The sequence below is a fragment of the Eptesicus fuscus genome, chromosome 17 (assembly GCF_027574615.1).
Source record: "Eptesicus fuscus isolate TK198812 chromosome 17, DD_ASM_mEF_20220401, whole genome shotgun sequence".
NCBI lineage: Eukaryota > Metazoa > Chordata > Mammalia > Chiroptera > Vespertilionidae > Eptesicus > Eptesicus fuscus.
This window is the reverse complement of record NC_072489.1, coordinates 33,575,795-33,603,166: the sequence shown is the minus strand read 5'-3', so window position 1 is coordinate 33,603,166 and position 27,372 is coordinate 33,575,795. Positions and strand designations below refer to the sequence as shown.

General features: G+C 42.7%; 1 protein-coding gene and 1 pseudogene across 2 annotated transcripts in view; one reads left to right on the top strand and one right to left on the bottom strand.

Moving 5' to 3' along the window:
- SGMS1 (sphingomyelin synthase 1) overlaps positions 1–27,372 on the top strand; it is a 251,170-nt gene that overhangs the window by 71,810 nt on the left and 151,988 nt on the right. Inside the window, exons 3-4 of one of the 2 annotated variants that reach the window (XM_054729296.1) lie at positions 7,006–7,125; positions 19,995–20,086. The gene's annotated coding sequence lies outside the window, so the exon portion shown is untranslated. The remainder of the gene's footprint in view (positions 1–7,005; positions 7,126–19,994; positions 20,087–27,372) is intronic. The other variant, XM_054729295.1, reaches the window with a different exon arrangement.
- On the bottom strand, positions 10,480–15,019 carry LOC103296393 (cold shock domain-containing protein E1-like; annotated as a pseudogene).

Below are 27,372 nucleotides of genomic sequence, written 5' to 3'. Positions count from 1 at the left end.
GTTTTTTTAACCATTTTCTCTCCTGTCCTTGGCTGGGGAAGATAATGGTTTGTTAGTTTGCTAATTGCCCACACTGTTTGGCCTTGTTTTAACTTTCCTGTCTCAGTTTCCCTATTCCTCCTGTCCTGGAATCCTGTAACAGAATTGATTGGAAAGAACAAACAAAGACAAATATACAAAATTAAATGATAATATGATTTTAAAAAATTACTATTTTTTTTAATCCTCATTTGAGGATGTTTTTTTTTTTTTTATATTTTATTGATTTTTTACAGAGAGGAAGGGAGAGGGACAGAAAGCTAGAAACATCGATGAGAGAGAAACATCGATCAGCTGCCTCCTGCACACCCCCTACTGGGGATGTGCCCGCAACCAAGGTACATGCCCTTGACCGGAATCGAACCTGGGACCCTTCAGTCCGCAGGCCGACGCTCTATCCACTGAGCCAAACCGGTTTTGGCTTGAGGATGTTTTTTATTGATTTTCAGAGAGAGGAAGGGAGAGAATGAGAGAGAGAAACATCAATGTGAGAGAAACATCAATAGGTTGCCTCCTGTACATGGCCCAACCAGGGATCCAACCTGTAACCCAAGTATGTGCCCTGAACAGAAATGGAACCCTCAATCTTTTGGTGCATGGGACGACACTCCAACCAACTGAGCCACCAGCCAGGGCTATATGATGATTTTTTAAAACATTTTAGCTTATGTTGTGTCCGATGCGTTAGAAGTCCAGGTATGCTATGAGTTGTGATAAGGGAGAATTATTTTGATGTGAAATGATATGAAGACACTTCATAGAGGAGGGACCCCAACTCTTCTAAGTGAAGGGGAAGAAGGGAGTACATCCATATGGCAGCAAAGAACTTAGCCAAAGGAAGGAGGGCTCATCTGGAGAGAAGGTTCAGTGTCCGTCAAAGGAGTTTGGACTTGATTCTCTAGGTCAGGGGTTGGTATACTGTGTATTGCCTATGGCCCAAATCCAGTCTTCTGCCTGTTTTTTATAAAGAACACAGCCACATTTGTGTATTTCCATATTGTACATGGCATATTTGGAGCTTTAATGGCAGAGTAGGCTTGTAGGGCTTAAAATATATACTGTTTGAGTCTATATAGAAAACATTTGCCAACTTTGATCTAGGTAAGGGGGAGCTGTTGAAGGGTTTTTATCAGGAAGGTTTTCTCAGATTTGCATGTTAGAAAGCTTACTCTGGCAACTGTGGAGAATGAATTGGAGAATACAAAGACTAGGGAGGGCAGTGGCTGAGGAAATGGGAGAGGAGGCAACAGATATTTTGAATTACAGCCTAGGTGTGGAGTAAGAGATAGAAGAGCCAATGATAATTTTTAAAAATAAACTTTTAATTTTAGACTAGTTTTAGATTTAGAAAAAAGTTATGAAGATGGTACAGACTTCCTTTGTTCCCAGTTTCCTCTACTGTTAACATCTTACATCAGTATGGTGCATTTGTCATAACTAATGATCCAGTATTGATACATCTTATCTCCTTAGACTGTTAGACTCTTAGACTATGGCTGTTTCCCAGACATTACTTGTTTTTGATGACCTTGATAGTTCTGAGTACTAGTCAGGTATTTTGTAGAATGTCCCTCAGTTGGGATTTGGCGGATGGTGTTTTCATGATTATGTTGGAGATGTGGGTTTTTATCAAGGAGACCTTAGAAATGAAGCACCATTTTCATCATATCTGCAGTACGTAGTGTCAACATGACTTGTTCTTGTTAATACTGACCTGGAACATTTTCAAGTTTCACCGCTGAAATTTATTTTTATTCTTCCTTTCCGTACTCTGCTCTTTGGAAGGAAGTCACTAGGTAGCCCACACATGAGGCGGAGGGAGTTATGCACCACCTTCTTGAGAGTAAAATGTCTACATAAATCATTTTGAATTCTACATGGATTTGTAGAATTCATTTTTTCATTCATTCAATGATATCACCATGCATTTATGGGTATTTAATTTATGCTTTGGGTTATAATGTAATACCACATTATTTATTTTGTTGCTCGAATTGAGAGCTCTTTCAGTTGGCTCCCAAGCCCTTTGACATGCTCCCATTGTTATGTGTGTGTATGTGTGTGCACATGCATGTACATTCTGTGACTCTGACCAAGTTGGATAGTTCAGGCTCATTTTGTACATTTCCTGCTCCAGCCATAGAACCAGCCAATTCTCCAAGGAGCCATGGCCAAAGATAATCTTGACATTTCTGGCGTAGACAGGGCTGCCTCCATCACTCCCTCACAAACTCCTAGTTCTTGGATGAAGAAGGGAACAGAGGCAGGATCCTGGGAGATGGGTATCCATTTAGGGTTTAGGCAGAGGTAAAAGTTGTCAAAGGAGGCTGAGGAGGAGGGTTAGAGAAGCAGGTGGCCAACCTGAGTCGTACAGTAGGATGGCCTCCTGGGTTGATGAGCATTTCAGGTGGGAGAGTGGCCTTTGTAAGTCAAGAACACTGTTCAGGGTTAGGTAGTACATGAGTCCGGCAGGAGTGGAGGGCTGGGAAGGAAGGGCAGTAGGAAATAAGGTTAGGGCTGGATGTGTTGGAGGAGGGGTATGTAAAGCTGATAAAAGCAATGCTTTAGGACAGTGGTCGGCAAACTCATTAGTCAACAGAGCCAAATATCAACAGTACAACGATTGAAATTTCTTTTGAGAGCCAAATTTTTTAAACTTAAACTTCTTCTAACGCCACTTCTTCAAAATAGACTCGCCCAGGCCGTGGTATTTTGTGGAAGAGCTACACTCAAGGGGCCAAAGAGCTGCATGTGGCCGACCACGGCTTTAGGATAATTAGTTTGTCAGCCACACACAGATTAGATAAAGGAATCAGCACTGTGGTTGCTTCACTGGTGCCTGGAGAGACCATTATTAGCTCACCAAAGATGTCTGCAGATGCTAGGTTTTTCCGTAATGGGGAAAAATAGAGAGGAATTAGTAATTAAGCAATCTATTTGTTTATAAGCAATACACTTAAAACAATAAAAGACACAGGTCTTAAAATATGTACCCTGCCTTGTAATTATGAGTGTGTATGGTTTCCTTTTCTTGGAAAAGAGTCAGAGGTGAACTTGAACTCCACTCAGCTGGAATGTCACACAATCCAAGTTAATGGCATATTAATTTTTAATTTGGTTTTCATAGGCTGTCTCCAGTCAATTTCAAAATTATTTCCTGTTGAACTTCCTGCATGATCCTCTTTTGGTGGTGGTTTTCTTTGAAAAGTTGTGGTGCTTCTGAGATAATAGATGCCATAGAGAGACTCTCACTGAGCCGAGGCTGTGTGGAGAAAATAATCCTGGGAACTCTTCTTGTTTTTCATTGGTTCCTGGCATCTTGAACGTGTCATTTCTTTTGCATGTAAGTAGGAGACAAATGCTACTGTACCTTAATCTATATGTTTTATAAAAAGGGAAGCATAGCCCTAGCTGGTTTGAGTTAGTGGATAGAGTGTCGGCCCGCGGACTGAAGGGTTCTGGGTTTGATTCTGTTCAAGGGCACGTATCTCGGTTGCAGGCTCGATACCTGGCTCTGGTTGGGACGCATGCCGGAGACAACCAGATTGATGTGCCTCTCTCACATCGATATTTCTCTCTGTGTGTCTCTCCTCCTCCCTTCTACTCTTTCTAAAAAAAATAAAAATAAATAAGGGCAGCATATTCAGCCAATGAGTGGTATGACCTGCACTTCTTCTTTTTTTTTTTTTTTAATATATTTTATTGATTTTTTACAGAGAAGAAGGGAGAGGGATAGAGAGTTAGAAACATCGATGAGAGAGAAACATCAATCAGCTGCCTCCTGCACATCCCCTACTGGGGATGTGCCGGCAACCAAGGTACATGCCCTTGACCGGAATCGAACCTGGGACCCTTGAGTCCGCAGGCTGATGCTCTATCCAGTGAGCCAAACTGGTTAGGTCTGACCTGCACTTCTTCAAAAGCGCCCTCTTACTCCTGAAATGTTTTTGGGCACAAATCACTGATTCTTAAGTAGAGTTGTATTTTTGGTATTGAATCAGCCAGCTTCAAACGTTGTGATGTGTTTGGTTCATCAGAAACAGCAAATAGCCCTCCTGTACCTCCTTCCTACTTCAGTCTTCTCTGAGTGAGTGAACCTACTCAGTAAACCAGAGTCCTTTCACCTGTGTCCACTGGCAGGTTCCTGTCACAAGGGGCCTCTGTTGGGTTCATTTCTGAACTGTGATACCCACTTTGGGGTGGAAACAACATTTCATTAAAGAGAAGTTCAAGTTATTTTTTTATCTGTAAAATGAGGATAAAAATATCTGCTTTATGAGTTCTTAGGCGGTGTAAGGGATGCAGTGCAAGTTCTGTGTGTTCTAAGCAGAGTCTGTTAGAATCTGCTTATAAAACCCCGTCTCCATGGGTTTTACTGCAGTGGCTGTGCCTTCTGTTCGTTGCTACAGAGTGCTGTGCTTTTGTTTTGTTTTGTTTTGAGCAACCAAACCTTTTTGGAAGCAGAAACAAAAGAAAGAAAATCATTTGGGCTCCTTCCGTGTCATCCAACCAACCAGGGGACACGCCAGTGCCTCTTTCAGAGATCACTGCCTACAGAAACCCGGGAGGAGAAGTCACTTCAAAAGCACCGTTGGGGATGGTCTCTCTGTGCTCCTCAGTGCTAGGGATTTCAAGTGTGCCAGGGGCAGGGCCTGCGGTTCCCTTTACTATTACCAAGCTTGTCCTATGGGGGAAAGGGACTGATGTTCTGCATGTGCTTCGGTGAAATACTGCCTTGTCATCCTCAGAGCTAGTCATGTCCTCTTTCCTTGACTTTATGGATGTGGGACACAGGCTGCCATTTTCTCCTTAGCACCGCAGCATCCACAAGGCGGCGTTCATTTTGCTTCTCTTTTTCCTTTCTTTCAGACAATCACTTAACCCAATTATTTACCAGCTCCAAATAGAAGAGGATGGTAGTTTCAATAGATCGAAAACATCAGTGAAATTAAAGGGCCCACATTTCACATTTGCAGATGAAAAGGTGTTTGTAGCACGCCCCGTTCCCTGGAGTTCGTGGCATGTTTGGACTATGAACCAGGATGCTGTGTTCAGCGAGCACTCCTGGCATCAGCCTGGGCCCTGCACATACTTTCTGTTTCCCCTGTTTATTCACATCTTCAAAGCATTTCGCCCTCTGAAACGCCAAGATGGTATTTCAGTTGACTGTTACACCAAGGATCTATTTTGGTTCTCTTGGACTTTGCAGTGAGACCTAACACATTGTCTGTTCTTAGCTTTTCAGCAAAAGCTTTTGATTTAAACTTTCTCTTAAGGAAAAAACTGAATGTGAGCAAAAAAGAAACTTAGTTGCAGCTGAAAAATCTATCTTTGAGAGGGAAACACATGTGGGGGAAGTGAGGAAGGCCCTCAAACCCGCTTTCCTTCCCTGAAGCAAGATAGGGCCGTGGTTAATAGAGCACTGAGGTGGGTGGGTGCAGAATTACCTTGTCCGGAGCTCTGGCTTCCTATGTTTGGGATGGGGTTTGTGAGAGCAGGCCCTGGTTCATCTGCTCCGTGCCTCCCTGCGTGACCTGGGTACTAAAGTCACCGCTTCCGTTTCCCTCCCTGTGAAATGAGGACAATAGAGCACTCCAGACACTCCTCGCATTCAGTACCTGTTACCTGATGTTGCTGTTATACTTTCCTACAAGTTATGTCAGCATGTGTGAGGACAGCAGGCGTTTGAGAAGTAAGTGTGTCAGAACGTACACATCCCAGAGTATTCTCTCCGCCTGCCTCCTCTACACGTGAGCATTAGTCACACTTGGCTTCAGGGCTTCCCTGGGAAGCAGGTCAGTCCCTACAGAAACTCCTTTCCCTACAACCAGTGGGATTGTTTTCTGCTTTACTCTCAGGTTTGCTTTTTACTCTGAACCCGTTGATAGTTTTTAACAACTAGATGTATCTACTCATCTCGGCTTTTAAAAATAACTTGACTGAGGGCCAGCCCAGGCCTGTGGTGTGGACGTGCTGAAGTGCAGCGCCTCCCGTCCCCGCTGTCCTCTTCCCCCACGATTCCCGGGATGTGAAACGCAGCCGCAGACTGGAGAGTGGCTCGGAAGCCAGCTGCCAGCCTTGCCGCAGGCGGGGTTTCCAGCTGAGCATCACGTAATGGAAACATCTAAGTTTGTCTTGAAATGCTCACTGCTCTGCAGAACGTCAACATTCGGTCTCCAAGAGAGTTCGGGTGCTAACGTTATTCCCGTGCTGTCTTTTATGTTAAAAACCATAAAAACTGGGAGATTAGAAAACGTTTTTCTTTGCAATTCTCATTACGTTACAATAACCAAAACCCCTGCATGAATGGTTGCTGAAAGATAAAAATCAATTAACAAAGAAAAATTGGGACTTTCTGAAAAGTATATATTGTAACGTGTAATTTATAGATAACATATAGCTTTTTATATTTTATAAAATATATGTAACATATACATACATAATATACATATTATATGTAATACGTAACTTTATACATTTTAAATATTACATACATAGCTTTTCTGTTTTCTCACAAACTTTTCTTTATGGCACTTTGCTTTTACTTTGACTCATGTTACTCATAAATTCTCACTGCCTTGACCTCTTTTTTTTTTTTTAATAGACAAATATGCATATTTTCTGCTCTAAGCCCAGATTGGTGGTATCATAGAAATCCTAGTTTTTTTTCCCTTTATTTCAATCTCTAGGTTTCTCATAATCTGTTCTTAAACAGATATTTTAAGAATTAAATGAATGGCAGCACTTCAAAACAGTGATCTGTAAATAAACACATATGCAGGTCAGATCTTTTTGAATTTTAAAAAATAATTTTAAGGAGAACAATAATTGTACTTCCGGCTGTTTTTCACACATAGAAGCTGAGGAATTTTGTTTACATACTCTTCTCGTATGCCACACAAGTCTTTGAAGAATGAAAAGTGGAAGTCCTAGGGTGGGGTTACCTTTACTTTTCTTTCCCACCAGGTCTGATCTGGTTGCTGGAACTTCACGCTGTGCCTTGAGAACCTGATGTTAGCGGTGGTGGCCCTGGCAGGACTGTAAGAAGAAGAAGGACCGTGTCTGCCCGGGTGATTTTAGGCCGAGGTGTGGGACACGTAGACTCTTCCACCTCTGGGAGCCAGCGCCTTGAGCTTTTCCTGTTAATCCCTGTTGGCAAGAAACAATCAGAAACTCTCTTGAAGTGAAGTAACTGCCAATGTTAGTGCCTTCTTCCTAGGAGATGTGCTTTTTAGCAGAAAAGAAAACATCAGTCCAGGAATCCAAGTGCTTTTTTTAAGTGGATGAGTCCTACAATTTGGGTCTAGTCATGACTTTTGGAGGCTCCACCCTGCTTCTCTTGATTGAATTTAAAACAAGCCTTTCTTTCACAAAACCTCAGAGTGGGTGGCTTAGCCAGGGGCCAGCATCTTTATTACAGTTTCAAGGATCTTGGCCCCATCTCCTGGCCTTGCCTCCAAGTAGGGCAACTCACAACTGCCCTGGGCACTGAGAGTATGACAGATGAGGTAGCAAGCCAAGCTCGGTCTTCTTTCACACAGCCAGGGACTTTCTGGGGGAGCGGGTTGGGGGTGGGGGAGAAGAGGGGAGGACTCGAGATCATGGCAGAATTCATGTAAGCTACTAAATTCCTAAAGAAAGATGAAGTTATGTTGATGTGCCACACTTAAGGCAGTAACGTGCAAAATCTTTACAAAATTTTCAATAGGAGTTTTTTTAGTTGCTTGAGTTAAGTTATTATGGGAGGTAAAAAATTGCAGTAAGTACTTTAATTTAGAAAATCAAAGAGTTATATGATAATGCCTCCGCTGGAATAAGTCTTTACAGGTGTAGCAATAACTATGATAAAGTTTAACTAGATTGGAAAGCAGAAGATATAGCAATAGTGTTTTTGGTCTTATCATCTCCCCTTCCTGCGATCCTCCAATTTTCAAATCTTAAACCTCTCTTAAGGTCTCCAGCCCTGGCTGGTCCAGCTGCCTTGTAGAGTTTCCACTTGAGTGTATCCTAAGCACGTTAATCAGAGCTGCACCCCGGTCTGCTCTTTCTGTCATCCCCTATCTGCTTTGCCAAACCAAGTCACTGTGGATTCTGCTTTTAAAGGGATCTCGCATCCACCACTTCTCCCTGTCTCCCTGCCACCCGCCTGGCTCGTCGCTTGGGTGACTGCAGTCGCTCCCTATGTTCATTGTGACTCTTCCATTCTCTTGATGGAACACAAACCTGGTAACTCACACTCCTTCCCCTCAGAAAAACAGAACAAACCAACCTACACCAGCCAGCTTTTCCATAACTTCCCATGGTTTTAAATTGAAATCACAGTCTCACAGCCTCAAAGTCCCCGGTGACCTGGTGCCCTTTCCTAGCCCTCCCCAGTCCTCCTCCCTCTGTGATCGGCCGTGGTGGCTCGGTTTCTGTTTCTCAGGAAATGGCCTTCCCTTCCACTTTCCTCCCTTCCTTTTAAAACTTTTGTTGACTTCTGTTGTTTTCCTGTTCTCCCCTTAATTCTGTTTTGTCAGGTAAAGCCTTAGGCGAGAGACCGCCTTATTGTATCACGGCCATCCCATTGGTAGTACTTACACCTCAGCAGTGTATCCCAGTCCCTTGCATAGTGTCTGGCGTATAGTAGACACTGAATTGTCTTTGTCGAGTGAAAGGAGTGTTATTTGTAAATATTTTAAGTGCTTCTACCTACTCGGGGAGGCAGCATGGCTGGTGTATGTGTGCACCTGTGCTCGTGGCAGACACGCTGGTCCGTCACCACTCCCTTCCCCCGGCTGGCTTCTCAGTGTTGCACTTTAGGCAGCTGCTTCTGGCCTGCTGGTCTGTCTGAACCGCCTCGTGTCATGAAACCTGTTGGCCATTTCTCGTCTAGCAGACAGAGGCATAGCACTCTGGATGTTTAGGTTCTTGTCTTGATCTTTAGACACATTGTGTAAACTTGTTATGCCTTAGTTTGCACACCAGTCTCCTGCGAGTGATCAGATGGTAAGATAAGATATTCTTTCTTGAGGATAAAGTAAGAAACATTGAAAAATTAGCAAAGCTTATCCAAATAAAGGGTTGAATAGTTACATTTAATGTGCTTTGATATAACAAATACCTTGTGATCAGCCACTCCTTTTTGGCGACTAACATGTAAATTGTTGTCCTAGCAGGTTTGGCTTAGTGGATGGATAGAGTGGTAGCCTGAAGACTGAAGGGTCTTGGGCTTGATTCCAGTCAAGGGCACATGCCCAGGTTGCGGGCTCGATCCCCATTAGGGGGTGTCAGGAGGCAGCCGATCAGTGATTCTCTCTCATCATTGATGTTTTTAACTTTCTCCCTCTCCCTTTCTCTCTCTGAAATCAATAAAAATATATTTTAAAAGAAATAAATAAAATGCAAATTTTTTTATACACATAAATCTTAAATGTATTCACTGGCTTACCATATCTATATATGGGCTTTACAACAGGGACTGTTTTTCTTTCAGAATTAAGTTGATCTCTTGTTTCAGTATGTACCAGATGTTTACTTTGCAATTGCTAGGGAAGAGTACATTTCAAGGAGATAGAATGTAAAATGTCAAGGAGAGGCTAGTTTTTTGTTTAGTTTACTGTCACTCTGTGGCAGTGTTTCGCAGGGTGTACCCCTGGTCACCTGTATCAGGAACGCCTGTGGGTGGTTATATTACAGGTTCCCACCCCCACAGCTTACTGAATCAGACTTTTTGAGGCCTGGAAATCTGCAATATTAAGCTCCAGAAGTTTGAGAACCTCGCCCATGAAATGCCTGGTATATTGTGCGGTATTAGTAAGTTCTGAACAGGATCTGTACAGGATGGCTCACTCACTGACCTTTTCAGTCTCACCTGAGCATAACAATGACATCAGAAAACAAACATACCACTGCCAGCGCTGCCCAATAAAAGGCAAAGCTATTGATTGTGGCTAAGGTTGAAAGCAGTCAGTGACCTTATTCAGCCGGAGCACAGAAGATCAACAAGGGGCATTGTTCCCAGAGCCTTAAACACACTGGTCCTCTGGGAACAGTGGCCCTCTGACCACAGCTGCCACGGGCAGAAAGGAACCAGGCAAGGTCTGCTCTCCTCAGTGCCGAGCGAGGGCCAGTCCTGCAGTGAAGGGCGGTGCTTCTGATTTCTCTGAGGCAGCCCAGCAGGACCAGGCCGGCAGTGACCTTCACCTTCACGTTCACCTTCACATTCACCTTCATGTTCACCTTCCCGTTCACCTTCACCTTCACCATCACCCACTATTTTCCTGTGCTCTCTGGATACCCCAGATGCAAGGGGAAAACTTGCTCTGAACTGGGAGGCAGAAATACTAACAGCGATTTAAAAAGCTGGCTTTGCCAAGTGGGTAGGATGTGCTTTACCTACATTAGCTCACATAATCAGCTTGAAGCTGGGGAGAGCCAGGATGTCTATGAGAAAGCATTTCATGGCAAATCTGAACCCTGGTCTGGACTCCTAAGGGAGGTTACAGGTCTCCACCTCTGTTCACGTCCAGGCTTCTTTGTGCGGTCTGCTTCCTTTTCCTTTATGGTACTTACGGTGACGCTCTTGCTCTTCTTAGATTCAGCTCCGCAGCCTCACCTTCCTGATGGTGCGATGTGGACGAGAATTACGGTCCAGGAAGTAATCCTGAGCTGCTGCGACTGTCCCCCTCAGGACACTCTGATCTTAGCAAATGCTGCTGCATGTTGTTCCACTGACATCTTGGTCCCACCTAGATAAACAGGGAGATGCTAAGTCAGTGACGTAGCATCCTGAGAGGGGGAAGGGCAGAGAACCCAATGTGTCATCACCGACACTATCCCAGGTGAGCCGCCTCATAAGACTAGTGCCTCACAGAGTATATTCTGAGAAAAGCTGCCGTGTCGACATCCTTAGCAGAAGGAGGGTTTGAGATTTGGAGGCACTTGTTCTGAGCTTCCAAATTTTCTGGAGTTACTTTGCCGGTGGATTAGAAAGTTACTGTGGGGAGAAAAGAAGGTTTGAACTAAGGATTAGGTAAGGTCAATGCAGGGTCCTGGGTTATTTGGTGATTCGCCTCAGCCATTCAGTTAGCGATATTAGAGAAATGACAGATGGATAAAAATTAAAAAACACAGAAGGACGAACAGACGGGATGACTTCAGATCTTGTTTTAAAGGACTCAGAGGCTATGCCAAGCCAGATAGCTTATTGAACTAAGGATATTCAATAGACTATAGAATTTGAATATCTTGTAAACCAGATTATAATTAGACTAACAGTAAAGACAAGAGGAACAGACTGGGGAAATTCAGCCACAGGAGGCCGAGAGAAGTGCAGACTGAAGTGATTCAGAGGGCTGTTTTGCCTACAAGGCCTCCGGTGACTACATGAGAACAATGTGTAGATCCTGTGACTCAGTGAGCCTATTTCTAGGAGTAATTTCTAAGTAAATGATAAGCTAAATGTGTTCAGAGATTTAACTTTGAGTTTGCTTAGTGAGCATTGTTTGAAACTACACATTGGAAGCAACCCAGATAGGTCCTCCAAAGAGTGATGGATAGATCCACTATAATTCACCTGTATAATAGAATATTGTGTAACCATGACAGAGATGTTGAAGAAAAATATTGACATAGGACAACAACATGAAAAATAGGCTATAATAGAATTTATAAGGTTAACATACTACACAAAGAAACTGTGTAGTACAGGGGGAAATCCAGGAAAGGCATTAATCAGAATGTTCCCTTTGATTATCTTTAAGTGGTTGAATTTGAAGTACCTGGAATTTTTTTCTTAGGGCTTTAACACTTATAATGTTTAACGTAAGCATATAGAATTATTTCTGTAATTAAAACAAGTAGTTAACTAAGTAGAAACATGATATGATGTATTTAAAGGTGCTTTGTCAACCTTTTATCCAAATATTTCAATATTTAATCATTTTTAAACCCAAATATTCCTGGTAGTTCAGAGGAGCTGTTAGTCCCTCACATCATGTGTGTTTTGCTGACTTTTCTGCACGGACTTTGTTGCCTTTGCCTTTGGATAAGCTGTACTCGACCATGTCCCCCCAGTTCCAGGCTATTGGCGTCATCAGAGAACTCACTGTAATGGGAAAAGATTTCCTTATCATGATTGGCTGTTTCAATAAATCCAGAATTATCCTTTAGAGTGGCCACATAACCCAAGAGCCTCTTAGAATTAGAATTATGACCTAAAAGTCACACATAGGTTTAGCTGCTGTCCAGGCCTCTGCCACTAATACTAAATTGAACCTTATCTCCTATTTGAGAAGTAGATCTGTTCACATCCTTGGCTTGAAAAGCAACAGTCAGTTTCACCCCACAATCATCATAAACAATAATACCATCCTCAGCCTCCTTGTCTTTGCCTTATTTGGCCTAGTGGTTTTAGGATTAGGAAAGTGGCTTCTTTCTCTACGTGCCCAGAAAACGATCTGAATGGGAATGGAATGAGATCATGCCCCAGGGAAGTTTTTTAATCCTCATGCATGATTTCCATGGGCAGAGAGCCTAACAGGAGCCATAGTAAACTCTCCTTCCTCTGCAACATGGAACTGGTTCCCATCCAGAATTTCACTCTAGTGGAAGAACATACGAGCATCACGATCCACATACTTGATGAAACCAAAACCATGTCTCATGGCAGCAATTACACCCATTTCTCTGGCTCATTAGTGAACTACAGTGTATTTGATAGAACTTCTGTGTTGGTTGCTTGTTCTGATTTGTCATGTCCTAACGTGGTTGCCTTCCAACAGGGTCACCTTGTATTTTGTATCTTTGTCTCCAAAAGGAAGTTCCATAGGAATCACAAAGTCACCTTTAATGCATCCTGGCAATGGGCCATTTTGGTTTTTTACTGGGTGCTTTTGGGATAACTTTTGTTGTAGTTCCTTCAAAATGTCCAATGCTGATATCTTAAAAAATATCTGTTCTTTGAGGCAGTAGTCTGATGTCTGTAGCAACTTCTTTACCATTTCTGTCTTTGTGAATTCCACGCCATCTCCAAGGCTGTATGGCTTCTCATTACCTCAGGGGGAAACCCTTTATATTATTCCTTTGATCAGAATGTTGTGCCCTGCCCCATTTCCTGTTTTGCTTTTGCCATCAGAACTTTAGAAATCATTTTTGTATTCAAGTACACCAAGAGTATTATCTGGTGATTAGAAAATCACCTTCTTTTTTTATTTCATGACTTTATATTTGTGACTCTTCCAAGTGCATGTGTCTTATATTCTTAAATCTCTCTTGGAGATGGATAGTACTTAAATAATTTAATAAAATGAACTGTTAGGTATTGTATTATGATTTTAGATAAACCATTAACTTAGCTTGTATCTTTAAGATTTTAGACAGAATATTAAATATAATTTTAATCGGCTATAAGAAGGCCAGGGATTTTGGAGGAAATACCAGGGCCAAAAATCTTTTGATACAGCTTAAACACCTAAGTTGTGTGTGAGTTTAAGCAGCTAATATTACAGTGTGGTTGATCATGAAGATCTTATCTAACAAGCATACATTAAAGCAATGTGCAGGTTTTCATGGAGATGGGATGATAATTGAGGAGCATAGTGACTAAGTATTTATTATTTAGATGGGCTGTGCTGCTTTTTTGCTTTGAAGGGAATAATGAAGATTAGACAAGGAAACTGCAAAGGCTATTGGGGACAAAAAGGCTCTTTTTCTCAGTGTGGGATTGAAATGTGAAGCAGGGTTAGTTATTCCCTCCTCTGCACCCTCCTGCACTTGGTTCTACTTTGCTGAAAGCTCTCATTGTATGGCACTGTAATTATTTGTTTATGTTCTGTGTCTCTATGAAACTATACTTGGCCCAGCCTTGGTCTTCCTTTTGTCAGCTTCATCTAGCACAATGCTAGCTGTGTGTTTTTTGCATATATGACTTATATTTCTGAAATAGCAGATTAGCAGGCATATTTTAGTCCAGTAAGTATTTCAAAATATTGGCAAATATTTTGAATAGTCAAAAGAGTTTGGGAGGCATTTTCGCCACCAAAGCATATTACGTGTTCATTCAAAAAAAAAGTTCTGTAATCTCACATTTCTATAGCTAGTAGGTTCCGAAGAGCAATGTGGTGCTGAGGCCTATTGGAATGGGATGAGAAACCCTACCTGAGGCAGGTCTTTATACCTCTTCTCCTCTATAGTTCTGTACTGTGCTGGGTGTGAACACCCACCTTTGTTTATCGAAGGCCTCAGTACACCTGGCTGTATATTGTGCTGAGGGTACAGTAGTGACCAAAAGCAGGGACTCTGGCCTCAGGGATGGAGTTTATTTTCTGAAGTATCAGAAGCAGACTCAAGTCTTAGGAGTTGCACAGTGAACGTTCTTGCTGTCTTCTTTTTCTCCTGAGGGCACATAGAAAACCCTTTGTTTCCACGTCTCTTGGTGACACATAGAAAACCATAAATCAGAACGTACAAGAGTCAAAGATTTGCTATTTGGGATAAGAACACTGTGCTACAAGCAAAATTAGAAAAGGATATTTTGATTTACATTTTCCTTCTCTATCGACTCTCGCCCAAACACATTATTTTGTTTCTTCATAACACATTGATGTTACTCCATTTTCACCAGTGTACCAGCTCTAGAACCCATTTTTTTGTGTGTGGAAATTGAGTCACTTTTGAATAACTATAGTGATCTCTGACAGTGTTCCTGAGGGACATTATGACTAAACCGGATGATAGAAGGAGATTTGTACTAGCAGGCCACTTTGATGGGTGGACATATCGCGACCTTTCAGTGGCTGGGGGTTCTTTAAAGCACATCTTGGGGGGTGAGAGTTGGATTTCATTGAATGTTGCTCAATGAAGTTCTGATTGGTGCCAAGGCAATGCTTGTGGAGTGGCTGTGCGACCCTGAGATTATGGCCCTGCTGGCCTCACCGGTGCGTCTTTCCTTTTTAAGCAACAATCTCTGCTGCTTATTGTAATGCCACATGAATCCCATCACCTAACCCCGAGTCTCAGGATCCTCATCTGTAAAACTGGGATCATTCGATGAACCTCCGAGTGGTTTTGAAGATTGAATAACATCTGTGAAGTGCCTGTTATAGGGCTAAGAACAGAGTAGGCTCTCAGTGCATAACAGCTGTTTTTACCCCTTATAATGGATGCCTTAAATTTTTTTTCCTAAGCATTTTGAAACAGGTTTATAATACTGTCTGGATGAAATATTTTGGTCTTTATCATGAGTATCATAGTTGATATTAGCTTATGTACATCTTTGTTATATTCTCTTCTGAAGAATTCTGATGAATCTTTCACATCTTACTTTTTTTTAACCCTTTTAGAGTTGCCATGAGGCCACCATTTGTTGCTGCTCTGGGCCTTTACCTGGGAACACTAGTTATACTATTAACTTTTCCATTAAATGTGTTTGGTACTATTTATGGAAGGGCTGTAAGCACTTTGGTCCTCCACTCCCCAGCTGTGTGACACTGGGAAGCTGCTGAGCCTCTCTGCCCTTTTGCTTGTCTGTAGAATGGGCTGAAAACAGCACCTACTGTACAGAGTTTGTGTTGGCAGTCACTGAGATAATACATGTTATGTACACTTAGAATAATCAGTAAGTGATTATTATAAAGGTGAGCTTATGTACTGTGAGAATATGAAGATTGGGACACTAACCCAGCTTTGAGTGGTGATCATGAAATATTCCCCAGAGGGTGTCAAGCCTCAGTGAGTAAGTCAAGAGAAGAAAGGGCAGAAATGTCTACAAGGATTTTACTAGTGATGGGGCAGAAACTGCTGGAAGGTGAAGTAGAGAGTTCAGTAGGGAGCAGATGTTTTTCAAGCCAAGAGGCTCTGATTATATACCTGGGAAATGAGGAACCACGGAGGACTTTGTACTATTGTGCTGACAAGAGGAATCAGAGTTCAACAGCATCCACATGGAGACACTGAGTCCTGTGGGAAGACTGATCCAAGAGTCCCTTTAGGATAGGGACAGCGAGGAGGGCCAAGGGACAAACATAGACCTTTTGTTTGCATCAGCTGCTCTCCTTTAAGTTCTAGGGAACTTGAAGTAAAACCAAAGAAAGGTATAACTTGCCATGCTTTGATTCCCTTTGAGAAAATGGATTAGGTGGCTGCAATGTGAATTTTTTAAAAATATATTTTTATTGATTTCAGAGAGGAAGGGAGAGGGAGAGAGAGAGAAACATCAATGAGAGAGAATCATTGATTGGCTGTTTCCTGCACACCCCCTACTGGGGATCGAGCCTGCAACCTGGGGATGTCCCTTGACTGGAATCGAACTGGGGGCTCTTCAGTCTGCAGGCTGTCACTCTATCCACTGAGCCAAACCAGCCAGGGCCATTTCTGTTATGGAGAGAATCTGCTCAGGAAGTAGAAGGAGGTCGCCCCACATTTCTGCCTGGCACACTGTTGGGACGCTGCTTGTGTGTGCGCACTAGGGGAGCGAGTATGCTGGCTTGTGCAGGGAAAGAACCATTATTCTCCATTTTCCTGTAATTGCAAAATTATCTTTTCTCACAGTGTGTTCTTGTTAGCCAATTTCCTCTTGATTAACTTGGTGTCTGGGATTGCCAGTTTTCTTTTTTACTATATTTTTTTCCTAATTATTTTCTCACTGTGGTTAGAAGTAGAAATGGAAATACATCAGAAAATGATTTATATGAAAAGGAATTTTCTCCCCACCCCTAAGTACATGCACATAAACAAGAAAAATGAAGACTAGCAACTAACTTTCATTTCTCTGGATAGACTATTGTGTTTTGTTATGCCATTTGGAAGAAGAGTAATAGAAATAAATGTAAATGTGTGTTGGGGTGATAGACAGCTGCATATCCGAAGCGAGTATCAGCTTTGTGGAGGAAGAGAGACATTTTCTGGTCATTTTGTTTGGAATCGCCTGGTGGCTAGAGAGTGTTTCTCTTGCCACAGCGCTGCAATAAAAGTAAACACATACTTTTCTAAGAAACAGATAGAGAGTGTCTTTGAAATGCTTAAATAAAGAGCATTTACAATATGCTCAAAGTGTTTGATTCTTAACCCCTCCAATAGAGCAGCCCCACGGTCCTCAAGCATCACTAATGTTGAAGGCAGCGAGGAGGCGGGGAGTCTGGTGCTGGACTTGCCCTCCTGTGGGAAACTAGAAACTGGACACCATATGAGGCCGTTGTTATTTGTCATTGGGCAACAGGCAGCCAGGACTGCGATCCTTGAGAGAAGAGAATCAGGTGAGGTGAGGCCCTCATCTGCCTTGCTGTTCTGCTGGAGCCTTTGTCCTGGGAGGGCAGCCCTAGGGAGCATGGTGGTCTCATGGAGTCCAGGGCTACCCAAGAGGCTGGGATCTGTGTGGCAGGGCCCTGGGGAGGAGGGAGCTGTGCCAGGGGAGCCCAGAAGCTGGAATGTGTACGTATATTAGGTGAGACCAGCAGAGAGCAGCTGCTACCAGGTTTAGAAGAGAATGGCCATACCAGAGGTCATGTAGTACTGAGACAAATGGAGACTTCTGGCCTATTGAGGGTGGAGAGACCACACTGAGCACCTTAGCCATTCTATTGAGACACCAGAAAGACCACATCTTAGGAGTAAGGGCCATACCTTAGAGTAGGGCCCTATGCTAGAACCATGGACATAGCTGAAATAGACATAGCTGTCTTAACCAGGTATAAAACCAAGGCTGACAGGATTAAGAGGATCTGCCAGTAATTTAATTGCCATTGGAATTAAACTGAATACCTTCTAATTGTCTACCTTATAATGGAAGGGAAGCATACAAAAAGCAGGAAAATGTGACTCATATTTAAAATGAAAAGCAGTCAATGCAAACAGACAATGCCTTTAAAACCGTGTTATGTTAGATCTTGGTCTCTAATAGCATCGGGACTTTTTGGAGAAATGACTGCATCTAAAGAAGAGATGGGATAGGTACAAGATGAGCCCATAACTTTTTTTTTGTAATGTCAGTAAGTAAGGATATAAAAGTAAGAAAAAAATGATGGGGCATGTCACAAAGATAAAGGGGCTCCCATTGACTAAATCTGAGACAGTTTGAGCACCAGAATAATTAAGTCAGTGATGAATTATAAACCATCGAACAAGTAGGACGTCACACATCCATATTGATCATAAGTAAATAAATAGATAAATAATGTACAACGCTGAATAATGACTGACAGTGTGGAGGGAATGCTGGCATTGGAGCTGTCAGCATGTTGTGGCAATTGCAATCCAGTTTGGATCAGGCAAGGATCACCGATGGATGCTAAATCTAGGAGGAAATTTTGCCAAGGCACAAGGTATTTTCATGGTCTTAAAGTATCTCCCCACAGATAACTTATTAGTTGCAAGAGAAAACATAGTATATTTCCATTGAAGAAATTAGACAAAACCTTGGCAGGGTGATCAAAATTAACCTTGCCAAGGGGGGTCCTGTACTGTGTATAAGCTTTCAGATATGATACCTGGAGAGGAAACCATCGCCTCGGTAGTTTTTGGCTGATAATGCACGACCTGAATTGAGTCATGAGGAAATGTCAGACAAGTAAAAAGGAAATGTTTTATTCATATAAATAAGGGGGAGAGCTATATTTTTCTAAAGTGTCAGTGTAATAAAAGACAAAGGAAAGCTGTGTGCTTCAGATTAATGGCAATTAGTATCAGACCTGACCCTGAACTGGATCCTCAGTTGGAGGAAAGATGCTCCAGTGCATTTGGTTAATTGAAAATGGTGGTAGATGAAAGTATTATATCAGTATTAAATCTAAGATTGATAACATTACGGCCATTTAAGTATTCTGCTATTCAGAAGAAATAAATTCACAAGTATTTAGATGTAAAAAGCCCTGATGATTATCACCACGTGGCTCAGAAAGAAAATGTTGAGTGAATGTGTCTGTAGACAAACAGTGAATTATTAAGTATATGGGTTAAATGTTAATAGTAGGTGAGTTTGGGTAAAGAATATATGGTGTTCTTTGAACTAGTATTATTCTACAACTTTTCTATAAGCTTGAAGTTATTTCCAAGTTAAAAAAAAACAACAACAACCCCAGCAATATAACAATGGCTTAAAGAGAAAAGGAGAGTATGTGAAAAAGATGCATGCATTTCTTAACTATCTTGGTGTAGATTGTCTACCTTTTGGTTGTCTCTGGCAAATGAACATTTAATCCTATCATACAGCATCTGTGTCATTCAGCAGGCAAAGCCATTTCTATATCTATTAGCTAAGAAAGTAAGTCTACTGCAAGAAGAAGTAACAAGATTGCTTTCCAAGTTGAAACCATTATCTCATTTCGTGCCATAGAAGAATTTAGAAGGAGGAGTCATAGAGGTGGTTCTAATCCCTCCTTTGATACTTGCCGGCTGAATGGTCATGGGAAAGTTCTGTAACTTTGGGAAATTCAGCTGCTGCATTTTTATTGATTTATTTTTAATTTTGAAAAATGTGGGGTTTTTATTGCTTTCAGAGAGAGGAAGGGAGAGGGAGAGAGAGAGATGGAAACATCAATGATGAGAGAGAATCATTGATTGACCCCTACTAGGGATTAAGCCCACAAACTGGGCATGTGCCCTGATTGGGAATTGAACTGTATTATGACCCTCAGGTTCATAGGTCAATGCTCAACCACTGGAGTCACACCGGCCAGGCCAGCTGCTGTATTTTTAAATAATACTTGCCTATTTTCAAGATCTTATGGCTCAATGAGAAAATGCATGTGAAAGCTCTTTGTAAATAATAATGGTTTCCTGTACAAACATTAAATTACTACTAATAGTTGTGACTAAAGATGAACAATGGCTTAGACTGAGGTAGAGATTTTTTTCTTAACTCCAGGGGCTCTTTATTCTTTTAAATGTCAAGATTAATTCTAGAAGAGAGACTTTCCCCAGTAGACCCTTTGGTTCCTTCCGGTTGCCCTCTTTCTTATTTCTTGTCTTTCTTGTTCCAGGCAAAGCTTCCGTGACTGCAGGAGTTGTGGATTCTCTGAATTTCAAGAACAGTGAAGTGGGAGCATAGCAGATGGTGTATGGAAGCCAGCATGTAAGTCAAATTCATTGTTCTACCCGTTCCCAGACATCTCACGGGTCCGAAGTGCCTCAAATAGCTCCTGCTTTGCTCTGAGATGACGTGTGAGGCTCTGATGGACGGAGGGATCTTCCAAGTCTTTGTGGTGCCCAGGTCAAAATCAGCCAGGGTTTTGGAGGAGAAAGGGCTGAAGAAGCTAGATTCCTCAAAGGAGGAGGAAGACAACATGGGCCAGGGAGATAGAAATTCATAAAACAAAAGGCACAGGAAATAATGTCTGCCTGAGTCACAGAAATGACAGAAAAGGTGCTGCTGGATCTGAAGCCACATAAACCACCTTTAAAAGTTTAACATTTAAACTTGACATTTAAAAGGAGAAAGGCTGCCTGAATTAAGGAAAATCTCTGCCTTAGTGTAAGCCATTTTTTCATCTTTAACCAAAACTATGACTAATAATTGAATTTTATAGAAGAAATGATCAGGGAAGGCTCTAAGGAGACCTGAGAGAGGCACTTGGGCCAGGCCTTTTCCATTAATCTGGGGTTACTCTTTATCCTGGAAGATGACAGTTCCCAGGTCTGCCCTTTCCTGTGGAGCTGAGTAGTCTTGGCCGGCGCTGCCAGTGTCAGTCTGAGATGAGATGAACAGCTTGCTCTGAGCATAGGCCAGTGAACGGCTCCCTTCACTGAGAAAGTCCTGTGGCCAAAGTAGAACTCGGCTGAACTAACCAGGATTCTGAATGTTGGTAGTTTCCATTCTGGCACATAATTACTATGTTTATATCCAAACAATATATTGATGCGTTTTGTCCCTTTTCTAAGCTTGATAAGAGTGGTACGTTATGTGAAGTATTCTGCAACTTGCATTTTTTTCACTCAGTTATGTTGTTAAAATTCACTTGTTGCATGCAATGGTAGTAAATTAAATTTTAATGTTAAATAAAGTTCTGTTGTGAAAATCTATTACACTTTATCCGTTGCGCCACTTTCTTCCAACTTTTGGTATTCTGTTGCCAGTCTAGCAGATATAAAATAGCATATTATTGTGGCCTTAATTTGCATTTTCCTGGTTAATACTGACATTGAGCATCTTTCTTTTTAGTATCTTTGGAAAACAGACTTCATGACTTTAATGTAGAGAAAATTTTCAGTCTTATATGGCTATAGCAGTGTTGTTTGTTTCTTTTTTAGTTTTTGATTTTTTTTTTTTGAAATATAGTCTAACCTCTTTTAACTCTGTGTATTTTTTTATTGTTAATTTTTTCATTTAGATTGAAGTTTTTGTTGATTTGTGTTCTCATTCAATTTTTTGTTGTTGTTGTTCTGCTGATTTGGAAAGTATGCATTCTATTTGTTCTCCTAATGATTGCCCTGAAAGTGTACACTTAACAGTTTTGAAGTAGATCAGTAGTTAAGGTATTTTAATCCTCATCCAGAATAATACAAAACGCATAGGACACCTAATGAGGACTGCCTTCTTCTGTGCTTATGGGTTCTTCTCAGTGTTTCAGTTCTGTTCTGTGTTTCACCATACAAATTAGGCAACTACTGTTTAGAGGTGGTAACTGTTTAACTTTATATGTGTATGATTTGTTGCTTTCCGCCGGCATTATCTCGATAATAAGAGGGCCTCAGTCTTAACAATAAAAACCTTTCTTGGGATCCACCCAGGACCACTTTAGTTCCCTTTGGGAGTCCTGGTTTTGGGTTGGGCTTTCCACACGTGGCTGAGAGCTGAAGGCTAGATGCCTCTCCCATGGCTGGTACTCAGAGTCGCCTCCAGGGCAGCTCCTGCTCTCTTCTTCGCTCAGGTTTCAGTGCTCTGTTCCTGCCACATCCTCCTGGGGCAACGCATTAAGAAGTACTTTCACAAATATCTTGTCCACCACAGTTCCTAAATTGGCAGTGTCCAAGTGATATTTTAAAATCAGGTTTTTTTTTCCTGTACATGTACTTTATAAATTTTCTTAATTCTTTTAAGTTTTACATGAAAAATTATTTTACCTACAGATGGGAAAATATTAAAGTAGTGATTTCTTTGAAAGCTAGCTTAGCCACATCTATACTCATATCTCATACTATATAACCTTATACTTTTGCCTGTTTTTTTCTTTTTTTTTTTTTTTCTAGTTAATCTATTGAATATTTATTTCCTTGGAAGTTGGAATCACTGCTTTTGGAATAACTCGTAAGGACAGAATTCCTACTCAGCACCCTTTATTTATGCCTCCCAATCTGTTTTCTTTTAAAGTGTCTTTTATATTTCTATCCAGAATTCTGGACATAAAAGGTTCAGTTGTGGATCTGTGCCTGCAGATCCTTCTCACACCGAGTGCAGAAAATTGCCGTTTGCTATTGTGAATTAGAGGCATCATCTGTAAACTCCACGTCCTTACATTCTGCATCCCCTTAAGAGGTGTAGAAAACAGCATAACGCTTTTGGTCTATAAAACGTTAAATTGACTTGGGCACGTGAAAAATTTGTTATTTCAAAATGGATGTAAGTCGAGCGGCCTGATTTCATAGTTCACGCATTCTGCAGGAGATGAGAATGCCATGCCTTTGCAGAGGCTTCACAGCTCTGACAGGCCGGTTGTGTGGATTAGGATTTCGTGATGAAAGTGGTATGTCAGTGATGTTTCCAACCTGCAAAACCTTTACGCTTTGTAGGCCACAGGTAGCACTCTTGTAATCCTAGTGTAATCATGGAAAAGGCAGGCACTGAAACGTTCCTAGGAAATGCTGAGCTCTGTGGCTAGAGAGCCTCTGAGGGACTCATGTTATTGACCCCGCACTTTCACTTGGAAGATGTCAATAGTACAGAATTCTGTGGATTTTTCTCCCTGGGAAAGCAAGTTCTAACAGAAGTTACTAACTCCTCATAACCTGCATTAGTGTTGGCTGTTAGTTCAGGCACTACTGCTGCTTTTTCGTTTGGTTAGCGAGCATTCGGAAGCTTCACCCCAGAGAGTTAGGTAGACCTCGAGCAGCTCACCAGGGAAGGCCAGAGCTTCCAGAGGAGTCCCTGCCCAGCCTTCTGGGCTGGGGAGCCATCACTCGCGAGTGCTCCCTGCTTGGGTGCAGGGAAGGGAATGTAATGCCCATTGCTCCCAGTTCGGTTTGCCTGGGCCGGCCGGTCATGTGGTAGAGCAAGGCCTGGCCATGTATGTGAGCCTCCCCTTCTGCTTCTTTTACTAGAAATATGTGTCCCTTTGAAAGTTATGATTTGGATCATTAGCTCATTTTGAACTTTGGTCATATCTAAAAGATGCAGAGACAGCCCAAGAATACAGACAGCCTTTCAGATGGACTTTCCAGTTGGGGTGTTAAAAACTGGGGCTTGACAGTCATTGTCAAGACAAGTGAGTACCCATAAATCAGAATTTGGTCACCGGGCCCCGTCCTATGACTCAGAGCAGTGCTTTACTGCACATGCTCCCCGTATCTCCTGGGCTTTGGTCCTAACTGTGCTCCTCTGGACTGAGATCCGTCACTCATCTCTGACTTGGCACTGGGACACTTGGCCATTCATAACATTTTCCCTCTTTCTCACACAAGGTAATGAACTTGTATATTTCTAAATAAGGTTTTGAAAGGTATTGCTTTAAACACCTTCTTCTCCATCCTGTCCTACTTCCTGTTTACCCAATTTACCTCTGCATGCTTGTTTTGCACCCTTCATTTGATGCCTGCAAAATGCCCACAGTGATTTGTTTTTTTGCTGTTGCCTCAGTGAGGGTGGTTGGGGCTTGGCAGCAGAGCATCGATGGAGCCATATTAGGTTCATCAGCAGCCGGATGACCTGGCTTCAAGTTGAAGTTCTATTCACAGCTTGTGTGGCTTTGGCTAATAACTTAGCTTTTCTGAGTTTTCCCTCCTAATAACTACCTTAATCTGTTCATATGGTAGAGCAGTGGTTCTCTGAAAAATTATTGAGGACCCTATAGAGCGTTGCTTATGTGGGTTATATATAGCATTTTGTGATAGGCAGAAAAACGGCCCTCAAGTTCCCCAAACTTGTGAATCTGTTCTTTTCCATGGCAAAAGGGACTGCACGTGGTTAAACCAAGGGTCTCAGATACGGAGGTTATCCTGGATTACCCAGGTGGGCTCAGTGTAATCCAAGGGTCCAAATAAGAGGGCGCAGGGGCGTTAGAGTCAGAGTGGGAATTTCAAGGATGGAAGCAGAGGTTGAAGTGATGCCACTGATGGAAGGGTGACCTCGAGACATGGAGAACAGGCAGCCTATAGAAGCTGGAAAAGGCGAGGGGCATGTTCTCCCCTCGCTCAGGAGGCCCTCAGTCCTGCCAACACCTTCATCTTAGCCTGTAAGACCCATTTTCAGTCTTCTGACCTCCAGAACTCGAAGATGATTCATGTTATTTTAAGCCACCATGTCTGTAGGAGTAGGACAGTCATGCAAATATTTTCTGTGTTAGAAATTAAAAGTAAGAAATATAAAAAATATTACTTTCTCCCTGGCTGGGTGGCTCAGTTGGTTGGAGTGTTATCCCGTGTGAGCGTGCACGCGCGCGCGCGTGCACACACACACACACACACACACACACAAATTTGGGTTCAGCCCTAGCTGGTTTGGCTCAGTGGATAGAGCGTCGGCCTGCAGACTGAAGGGTCCCAGGTTTGATTCCTGCCAAGGGCACATGCCCGGGTTGTGGGCTTGATCTCCAGTAGGGGACGTGCAGGAGGCAGCCAATCAATGAGTCTCTCTCATCATTGATGTTTCTAACTCTCTTTTCCTCTCTGAAATCAATAAAGATATATTTAAAACAACAACAACAACAAACAAATTTGGGTTCAATTCCCTATCAGGGAGCATGCCTATGTTGCAGGTTCAATTGCCAGCCGGGGCACAAATGGGAGGCTGCGATCGATGTTTCTCTCTCTCTCTCTCTCTCTCGCTATATATATACATATATATCTTTCTTCCTCTCTTTCTAAAATACATAAACGCATACCCTTGGGTGAAGATTTACGAAATATATAAAAATATTAATTTACTATCTATAATAATAAAAGGGTAATATGCTAATTAGACTGGACATTCTTCTGGACAATCTGGGGCCAGAGTAAAGCTGCCTGGGTCCCGGGTGCCTACCGGCAGGGCCAGAGGGAAGCCTCCTGGGTCCTGGGTCCCTGCCAGAGAGGCTGAAGTAAAAGCTCATGCCGGCAGCTGGGGGAAGGAAGGTCTACTCTTGCATGAATTTTCGTGCATTGGGCTTCTAGTTTATAATAATAAAAGTGTAATATGCTAATTATACCGGATGTCCTTCCAGATGACCTTCCGGATGAAGCCAGGGCTGCAAAGGAAGCCCAGATCCCGGGTGCCTGCCGGCAGCCAGAGGGAAGCCTGGGTCCCGGGTGCCAGAGGGAAGCTGGTGCTGGCAGCTGGGGAAATGAAGGCCTACTCTTGCATGAATTTCGTGCATTGGGCTGCTAGTAAAATAATAATGAACTTAGCATAAATGCCTTTTGTGGGGGGGGGGGGGGAGGATGACTCTTTCCCAACTGTTAGTGAGAAGTCTACCGCTGCTGTGCATTTTGTAGTAAATCTCTTTAATGTCTGGCTTAGCAGAAACTGAGTCTCATCAGCTTCTGCATTCTGGTTGTTGTGGTCTCATGTGTTGTGTAGCCTCTGAAAAACTCCCCTGTATACTCACGAGAGAACGAACATCAAAAGGCAAACACCATCTTAGTATTATTATGAAAATTGTTCTGGCTTCATGGACTCTACCTGAAAGGGAGTCAGGGATTTTCAGAAACCCCCAGACCCACTTAGAGAACTTCTGGGCTAGAACAGATCCACATGGCCATACCTGACTGCAAAAGAGTCTGAGAATTGCAGTTCTTATTCTGTGTGCTAGTTTGAAAAAATTGGGGGTTCTGTTATTAAGGAAGAAAGGGAGAATGGGTATTATATTACAACTAGAGGCCCAGTGCACAAAATTCGTGCACTGGGGGGTGGTGGTGTCCCTCAGCCCAGCCTGCACCCTCTCCAATCTGGGACCCCTCGGGGGATGTCCAACTGCCGGTTGAGGCCTGATCCCTGGATCGGGTCTAAACCAGCAGTCGGACATCCCTTCACAATCCGGGACTGCTGGCTCCTAACCATTCATCTGCCTGCCTGCCTGCTTGCCCCTAACCGCATCTGCCTGCCAGCCTGATTGCCCCCTAACCGCTCCCCCTGATTGATGCCTAACTGCTTCCCTGCCAGCCTGGTCACTCCTAACTGCCCTTCCCTGCAGGCCTGGTCCCCCCTAACTGCCCTCCCATGCAGGCCTGGGTCCCCCACAACTGCCCTTCCCTACAGGCCCAGTCACTCCCAATTTCCCTCCTCTGCTGGCCTGGTCACCCCTAACTGCCCTCCCCTGCAGGCTTGATCGCCCCCAATTGCCCTCCCCTGCAGGACTGTTCGCCCCCATGTGCCCTCCCTTGCTGGCCATCTTGTGACGACATGGGGGCGGCCATCTTGTGATGATGTTGGGGTGGCCATCTTGTGGCAGCTATCTTGTGATGACGTGGGGGTGGCCATCTTGTGGTGGCCATCTTGTGACGATGTGGGGGTGGCCATCTTGTGACACTAGGGCGTGAGGGTCAATTTGCATATTACCTCTTTTTTTTATTTTTTTAAATATATTTTATTGATTTTTCACAGAGAGGAAGGGAGAGGGATAGAGAGCTGGAAACATCGATGAGAGAGAGACATCGACGAGCTGCCTCCTGCACACCCCCCACCGGGGGATGTGCCCGCAACCAAGGTACATGCCCTTGACCGGAATCGAACCTGGGACCCTCCAGTCCGCAGACCGACGCTCTATCCACTGAGCCAAACCGGTTTCGGCCATATTACCTCTTTATTATATAGGATTAGCAATCTCAAATGCTTACTGTGTCAAAGTTTGATATCCATGGTAAATAAGCAATCATTAAAATGTTCGTTTCTCTTAACCTGTTCTTATTTTAGCTTGGAAAAATGGGCATTTTGCTTAGACTGCTTCATTTAGAAATACTTATGACAGAACACAATGGCCTGTAGGCAGAGGCATAATTGCAGTGAATTGCAATTTTGCACTTGTAGTTAAATTATATAAAATATCTTTTGTTTAGTGCTCATAGGCAGCTTTTTGATCTCTTGTTTGGGTCTTTTGAACCTAACATGTGTTTCCTTTCCTTGGGTAGGAGGACAGTTGGAATTGAAATGAGATTTCAGACTCAGTTTTGATTCATAGTTATTTTTCATGGGTTTAAGAATACAAGGGGTGTGACGTTTCCTCTGGGTCCTCT